General features: G+C 36.1%; 1 protein-coding gene across 2 annotated transcripts in view; it reads left to right on the forward strand.

Annotated features, from left to right (window-relative positions):
• Positions 1 to 9086, forward strand: part of LOC126283304 (uncharacterized) — a 777804-nt gene that overhangs the window by 762013 nt on the left and 6705 nt on the right. The window lies entirely within an intron of this gene.

Below are 9086 nucleotides of genomic sequence, written 5' to 3' on the forward strand. Positions count from 1 at the left end.
ATGGTAGAGGCACCCACACTTGACACCAGCAGCTCTTACAAACTTTATGCTTGTCTGACAATAGGTGAGAACAGTTCTTCTGCTGCCCCCACCCTTACTTTACATTGCTCTTGCTTCGTATAATATTGCTTCTCATCTCAAACGAAGTCATTTTATTCACTTTCTAGAACTTCTTTGCTTTTGCAAATATTTTATTCAGCTTTGCTTTTGCATTCTGACAGGAAAAGGTTCCCACATGACCAAAAACAAAATTTTAAATAAGTGTCTTAAAGAATTTTCTCTGTTCGAATATTATGAGCCTGCACAGCTGGTTAATGTACAGTGATGGCAAACAGCTAAAAAACAGAACGCTGCAAAATTGCCACAATGTGCACAAAAACAATTTTGTAGCAGTGTGCGGCACAGAAAAAACAAGTGTCTTCTGTACCATGTTTAAGATTTTATGTATAAGCTTTCCCTCTTCTTTAGTCTTCGTTAAATATCAAAATATCGTAACAAAACTTCTTAGGCTTTGCTCTCTTTCCAGACGCTACTGGAATTGGTTTGATATGTACCTGAAGCTGTAAATTAATGTCAAAATGCTAGAGGACTATAACTAGTGGATGACTGAACAAGCTTAAAATATGTGATTGAATGGCTTGGGTCCTTCATATAAATCATGATGCTTACACATTTCTCTTTAATTCTTCAAATGATGTGGATATTGTTAAAACACGTACATGCTTATAATCATACGTTAAAATTCTCCAAGCTTAATTTCTTATTGATTTCAGATTTCCTTTCATTAGATGATGCTAATTCTTTCGCATTTTGTCTATAAAAATGTGGGGGGAGGGAAATTGGTGACAACACAGCACTCGTTTATCCATACATAGATTACATAAAATATTCAAACTGCTGAATATAATGAATAAGTAGTCTTTCATGAATAAGCAACTCACCAGATTTGCTTCAGTACTGTCTAGGTTGCTTTCAAGAGCTTCGTGCAATGCAAGTTTTGTAAATCCTCAAAAAATACACTTTTTCAAAAGAGGTACAAGGCTCCTAGCTAGTAGAAATAAGCATGCATATTAGAAGAAATTTCTCCTTTTACATATTAAAATCTGAATGTATGCATGTTGAGAGTAGTCTGGTCATAAATGTGCCAAATAAGCAAATACTTTTAGAGTAATGGTAATAACTGAGTCATAGATTTCATGTTTATGCTAAACAAAATGGAATAGCCATTTTTTGTGATCAAATATCATTTCAGTCATGACATTTCACCACATTACTTAATAAATATGGCACACATAAGTAGTAGACAATGCTTAAAGAGTAGATGTGATTGTACAGTTTATTTAATTTTTAAAGCCTGTTATATTTTATTAGTTCGTATTTCTCCCAGACTCTAGTTTGAATATATTTCATATATGGTAGCTGACCACCAAGTATCAATGTAGTATCAATTATTAAACTGCTGAACAGCAGGCACACTTACTCTTTACTAAATCAGTGAGACGTTTCTCTTCTTATCCAATGTCATTACCCAAATGTTTCTTTGAGATCCTTACATTACTACTGATTTGTACAGAAATTTGGTTTGATTTGTTTGCTGTGTTATAACGCACATTGCTTTTTCACAAGGTTCCATTGCATGGCTGTATATAAAATCCCCTCTGCTTATTTTTTCCTCTGCTCTCTTTTTCAACTTTTTTTCTGTTTATTGTTACATTTGACTTACTTTCACTGTAAATGTTCAGTGTATTTATCATCATGATTGTTTTAATGCACATAATATCAATACTGATTTTTGTTCACTGCCATAACTGCAGGTAGTTGCAATGTACATTTTATGTGTAATTATGATGACTGTCTGTATATTTTCAACTTCTGTTTATAGCACAGTTTGTAAACCTTCATAGCTTGCACTTGTGTGTTCTTTTTGCAACCTCCACCATTTTATTTGAATCTTGCTCATAGAACTTTGTATGAAAAAACAGTTGTTTTATTTAATTTCTTTGTGTTGAATGTGATAACATTTTGTGTTGTAGTATGTAAACTGTTGCTGTTGATATAATTACCAAACATATACCTCATACAGATTGTGTATCTATGAATATATCTCTGGCACGAGACTGCTGTAACTGTCCAGTGTGAAATAACTACATGAAAAAAGTTTGTATATAGTACATTAGGAAGTTTCTTCAGCATGATATCATTGTCACTGTTTATACATTTCCATTTAATATAAGGTAGCAAAGACAATTTCAGATAAATAAATTTTTGACAGGAAATTAATTACAAATACTTCCACAGAGCCACAAAGACACTAAAAGTTTGGAATGTTGATAAGTTCTCATGTGTTTAAATGAGGCGCATTAAAACCAGGAAGATGTTTATAAACTTGCTGAATAAAACCATCTTTCTCATGAAAATTTAAAGTTAAGAGTAATGAAATACATTTCACGTACTCTAAACAACTAAAAAAAAAGATGATCTGTCCACAGACAGTTTTTGTTTGTTTCTTTAGCCACATCAAAGAAACACATACATTAAGTTGTCATTACAAATTCCCATAAAATATATGGCTAAGGCAGAGTTCTAATTATAATAATCAAATACTCATATTTTTACTCATTAATTTTTGGAAGAACAAAGGCTCAAATTACATATCACATAAGGATGAGAAAGAGGAGGGAATATGGGTGAGGAATAGTGGATGTGGTATAGTATATCACTTCTCAATGTATAGCTGTTTCATTTAGAGTGATGATCATGGGTACTTACAGAACCAAATGTAATTCAAATTAGATCATCAGAGTAATAAAATCACGTCAGAGAAAAACTAATGAAAATAACCAGACACATGTCCCACACATAGCTGTTTATAAAAAGAAACGTTTTCATTGTATCGCAATAGAGCAAGTGTGTGTTGCATGGAATGCCTAAAAACATTCACTTTCTGATACACATTTAACTATTAGTGTGTGTGTGTGTGTGTGTGTGAGTAATAAATTCCTTTAGTATCAGTCTGCTTGTTGCATCACACTAATTATGGGCACAATGAAAAGACAGGACTCCTAACTTCCATATTTTGAATTTACTTTTGGCTTTGATTCTGCTGTTAGCAGTAGTATTTTTGCATGTAGTGATGTCAGTACTTTTACCTTATGTAACTGCGGACCACAAGGCAGAATGCGTGTTTATTTTTTATTTTAATTCATTATTGCAGTATGCATACATTTTCTGTCCACATTTGGTATAATGAATTTTTGAAAGATTTCTTTATTTGCACCCATTACATAAATTTTCTGTGAAAATTTAATCAATCAGCTGCAAGGAAAATGAAAAAAATTGTTGAGAACTTGAAAAACATGCTCAAGTTAATCTGTTGATTCTTGGAGACAAATTACTTCTCTCATTACCCTGCAATCACCACCCTGTTTCAGAGCTTTATCATCCACATCAGAATTGTACTCTTTTGGATGTATTCTGAAATTATTCAGCAAAAGCCACAAGAAGGTTTCTTAAAAGTTCAAGCTGTGAACTTATCACACTGAATAGTACATGGCCTTAAATACAAACAAATGAATAAGAATACCTCCCTAATAATATTTACAATGAGTTACATGTCTTTTTATGAGCTATCACTTAAATGCCTTCATTCAATATTTATTCTCATCAGAAAGTTTAATAGAAACTCTTCATCTTCATCAACAACAGGTTTATAGCAACAAGAGTTTCAAGAGACTATTCACTATTGTGATGTAAAATAACTTCCTCGTAAGGACGTTCTTCATGGCACGAAATGAAATGGCAGCTCCAACTCAAGATTTATGAACCTGCATTCTTACATCTTCAGTTCTGAGGGTTCATTTACAAGGGCTGTTGAAAATGCACCCGAACTTATTTTTTATGGTTGAAGTCAACATTGGTATCAGGGTGCACATGCTCTTTACCGATTTGTTTGCAGGCACATGTAGTGTTCATGCTGGATTTTTTTTTTCCATGACTGTGGAAACAACCAGTCACTGTCTAGCCGTTGACAAGTGAATACGTGTAAGGGGCAGTCATCAGATTTTGTTTGTTGGCAAAAGGGGAACAACATTGGAAATGAAGTCCCATGCTTCTTGACAGAGAGTAGGGGAACGATGTGGGAGACCTGCACCGCCATACTAGGCAAGGTCCTAATGGAGTGATTTGCTGTTGCCTTACTCAGACCATAATGGGGATGAATGAATGATGATGAAGACACAACAACACGCAGTCATCTCAGGGCAGGTGAAAATCCCCGACCCCACCAAGAATAGAACCCGGGACACTGTGCTCAGGAAGCAAGAACACTACTTTGAGACCACGAGCTGCAGACGGAACAATGTTATTGCATCAAATTTTGTTTTAAGCGTGGTGATTCTCAAGTCAAAACAATCTGCAAGATTTGACAATGTTTGGAGACAAGACCATATCTAAAAGAGATTTAAGGAACCTGTTGATGCAGAATAGACGAATCATGATCAGAGAACTTGCAGATAATGTTAAAATTAGTATTGGATACATTCATTCCATTGTAATAGAAAATTTGGACCTCAGGAGGATCTTAGCAAAATTTGTGCAAAGTTGCTAACAACTGAGCAGAAGAGACTTCATTCAGAGATTGCACAGCACTTGCTGGATACTGTGAACCATTATTCCAACTTTCTAAACACAGTGATAACTGTGATGAGTCCTCGGATTATGGGTATGACCCAGAAACAAAGTTCCAGTCATCGCAATGGAAGTGTCCAACATCCCTGGGACCTGTGTCACCTTTGTGAAGCAGTGATATGCAAATGGCCAGACTTGGGGACAGTTGGCACCTTCACCATAGTAACTCACCTGCTCATCATTCTCAATTAATTCAAAGTTTTTTGCCCAAATACAACATGGTTGTGGTTTGTCAGTCTCCCTATTCCCCTGACTTCTGGCTTTTCCCTATACTGAAAAAGGCTCTGGAAGGGACCATATTTTAGGACAGGGAACACATTATGCAGAATTCAATGGAGCAGCTGTGTGCTGTACCAAAAGAGGCGTTCCAGCTATGCTTCCAGCATTGTGATAGGTGTGTAGAAGCCGAAGTTGACTCGAGTCAAACAACTGTATCTTAATAAGATTGATTTTATAAATAGACGTTGGATACTTTATGAAGAGCCCTTGTAGGTATATGGGTAAACTTCCTAAAGGACTAATGGGAAAAGCACAACAGGGGCCTAGAGAGAGAGAGAGAGAGAGAGAGAGAGAGAGAGAGAGAGAGCAGGGCAGGAGACAAATCTGAAATAAACACTTGAGTTATAACAAATATTATTAATAAATGTGTGAGATTAGCCTGGTACTGAATCAGAGAAGTAACAGCTGAGAACCTTGACTGGTATTTCATCGTTATTAATGTCTATTTTTACTAGCCTGCTATTCTCTTATTTCCCTTTTCCAGTAGCTCTCTGTTTAACCCATTAAAAAATTATGCTCATGAACGAAGCACTGATCTTTGACACTTAATGTTCTGACAGACGTGCGTCATTTGGCAAAAAGTTCAACTTTCCTGTAATTCTGTAACTATTTACTGCAAATATTCCCATAAATAAAGAAAATATGAAGCTTCTAAGTACTATCTTGGTTTAGCATATGATGGTACTGCATTTATGAAGTCAGTATCAGCATGTCCATAATCTCCAAACAATGTTTATATATCCTACCGGTTGGATAGTTTACAACAAGAATAGATTCCAGGTTTTATTTCAGCAGTGACTCATGTTATATACAGTACAGTATTCCAGTAAGAAATTATAATGTAGTGAAAATGGAAAGTTGAGATATAAAAAGGGAGAGATGGAGGACTTGAGCCAATTAATGTAGCCTAAAAATTCAAATCAGTCAACCACTGTAGTATCTGTATGTCTAGTATCTGTATGTCATTCCTTACAATGAGAGATAAAAGGCAGAATAAGGAGAATAACACAAAGACAAAGCACACAACTCTTTCTTATGCCTTTATCTCAATTGTTCTTCCCTATTGACTTGTCTTCTGTTTCAGGAATAGATTTTCAGTATTCGTAAGCACACAGTAAGTTTTCATTGCCTGCATTTGTTACCATTTTAATGAAAAACAGTAGTCAACATACAGCCGCGCAGCTCATAAATTTGTAAAAGTCCAGCCATGAACATATATAAGTTGCAGTTATTGTTAATGTTGGTCATCTAATGTATTCACTACATTGCTACACTAATTTTCAGCTATCACCTACATTTGGGTATCTTATTATCTGGCTTTTGGTTGGTTGCACCTCTGGGCTTTGGAATCCTGGGCTGTCACAGAAAAAATACAATTCACACTATGCAAAACTAACTACAGTGCACAATAGTAAACTGATTCCCTTTACACTGTGTTTCAGCACTTTGGTAGTTTTTATAAACAATCAGTGTTCTCATATAGTTACAAAATATTAAAGGACAGACTCTGCAAAACCGTTAAGAAGCAGTACATCAGAAAAGGTAAGGCATCACTGCTGCAAAGGACAGTGGCAACTAATAATCACACCTTAAGAACAGCCATAAATGTCTGAAGTTGTAGAGTTTTACATTGAAATCTGAAAATTCAAAGGTAAGTGTTATAATGATTATTTTACTTAACTCAAATCCTCCTTGGTAGAGCATAATGGTTATAAAAAGAAATACTTTCTTAATTTTCACAATATTTTATTTATTCACTGTGTCCTGTCAGACAAACAATGCTTTCCCATTACTTGACTTTCTCAAGGCAGACAAGTAATGTGTTCCATTTGTATTAGGTTAAGCAGGTGATGTTACTGAATTAAAATGAAATTTAAAGAGCATGCAATATGACACTACAATTAATCAAAAACAGTAATGATGTGACAAATAATATAATATTTTTTAAGCCTGAGTGAAAACAATATGTGACTAGAAATACCGTACACCCACAGTTAGCAGGCATAGCTGTGTTACAAGAACTAAGCATCAGAATAACTACTTCACAAAATATTTATTACTGATCGAGTGCAATGAGCTGGTATTATCCGCGATTTAAAACAGGGCACTAAACATTTGTAAGTTAAACAGCAGAAATGAAAAGTCTATGATGACAAACAGAAAATGTTCCCATGAACAAGAAACTTCACTGTTGACCACTTTTAAGAACTTCAGAAAAAATATTTTTTATCAAAAATATGTTCAGGTACAAATATTCCACTGTAAAACTGCAGTTTAAGGTTTGTTCAACAATATTTATCATTTCAAGCAATGGAAAATCAAGAATAATGACAATATTATGAAAAGGATAGATTGCTACTCACCATACATCTGACTTGCAGACAGGCACAATAAAAAGACTACTAAACAGGTAGCTTTAGCCAAAAGGCCTTTTTTCTGACACACACACACACACACACACACACACACACACACACACACACACACACACACACACACACACACAGTCTCTGACCACGGAGGCCAGACTGCAAGCAACTGTGCATAATGAGAGAAGCAATCTCGGTGGTGGGGCTAAGGAAGCGGCTAGGGTGGGGAGGTAAAGGGACAGCAGGGTGGAGGTGGGGGATGGCAAAGTCTGCTTGTGGGAGCCTAGAGGGACATTGTGGGGAGAGGATAGGGCAGCTAGGTACAGACAGGAAGTTAGTGGGAGGGGGTGGGGGCACGGAGTGTAAAAGGGGATAAGTAAAAAGACAGTGAATGTGTTGGCGATTTTTTTTTTTTTTTTTTTTTTTTTTTAAAGGCATGTGGTGCTAGAGTGGGAATATGGGTAAGTATGAGGCTCCGTACTTCTCTCCTTTTCCCTTCCCTTCCCTTCCCCTCCCTGCCCTGGCCTTCTCCTTATTCCCATGGCCCAGTGGCCTGAGACAGTTTCTCCCTCTCTGTGTATGTTAGTGGGCAGGGGGGGGGGGGGGGGGTGCACATGCATGCGTTGTTAATTCAGAAAGCCTTTTGGCCAAAAGCTTACATGCTTGGCAATCTTTTTGTTGTGCGAGCCTGCAACTTAACATCTCCACTATATGGTCAGTACCAATCTATCCTTTTCGTAACATTGTCAGTGCTTACCATTTGTGACATTTGAACCACCTTGACTTGAGAGAGAGAGAGAGAGAGAGAGAGAGAGAGAGGACCAATGACTACAATTTTTTATCAACTGATATCACAGGTACTTCACATTTTGGCATACGAAAAGCATATGCTTTCTCTATGAAATTAGTGGTCAAAACAGGTAAACTATAAACAGGGCTGTTCGTAAAACAGTGATACTGATTAAGAAACACTGTTTCCTTTTGGACACATTTTACCCATTGAATATGGATGTATACATCCATTGAGTAAGTGAATATAATGACCTGAATGAAACAGAACAGAAACTTCCTTTTAATAATTCACTACCAACTCTTACTGAATGCCAGCTACATTAGGCAGGTCACACTATCAATTGCACTTATTGAAATATACAGTAAGTGTTTTGGGACACTTGCTGTTCATGTTATATATTAATGCCCTGTCAGAGTATTAATAGTAACTGCAGACTTTTCATTGATGCAGTTATGTATAATGAAGTACTGTTTGAAAGGACTGCACAAATATTCAGTCAGATCTTGATAAAATCTCAAGCTGGCGCAGAGATTGGAAACTTGCCTTAAATGTTTCAGGTATGTAAAATTGTGCATTTCCACAAAAAAGCTATAATCAATATCAATGAGTCATAATTGGGATCAGAAAACTCGTACAAGTATGTGGATATAACAATTTGTATGAAAGAGAAATGAAATGGTATAATCACATACACTCAGCCACAGTTGAAGGTGATGAAGACTGTAGTTCATTAGCAGGGTTTTGGAAAAATTCAATTAGTTTACAAATAAGATTGCTCATACAATACTCATATGCCCATGCAAGAATGTTGCTGAAGTGTGTGAGACCCACACCAAAAACGACTACAGGGATACTGAATGTACACTAAGAAGAGCATCATGTACTTACAGTCACAAGTTTGTTTGACCCTTGCGAAAGCGTTCACAGATGTTAAAATCCCCGTACAGGCGGTGGCTTGA

The sequence above is a fragment of the Schistocerca gregaria genome, chromosome 1, assembly GCF_023897955.1.
Source record: "Schistocerca gregaria isolate iqSchGreg1 chromosome 1, iqSchGreg1.2, whole genome shotgun sequence".
NCBI lineage: Eukaryota > Metazoa > Arthropoda > Insecta > Orthoptera > Acrididae > Schistocerca > Schistocerca gregaria.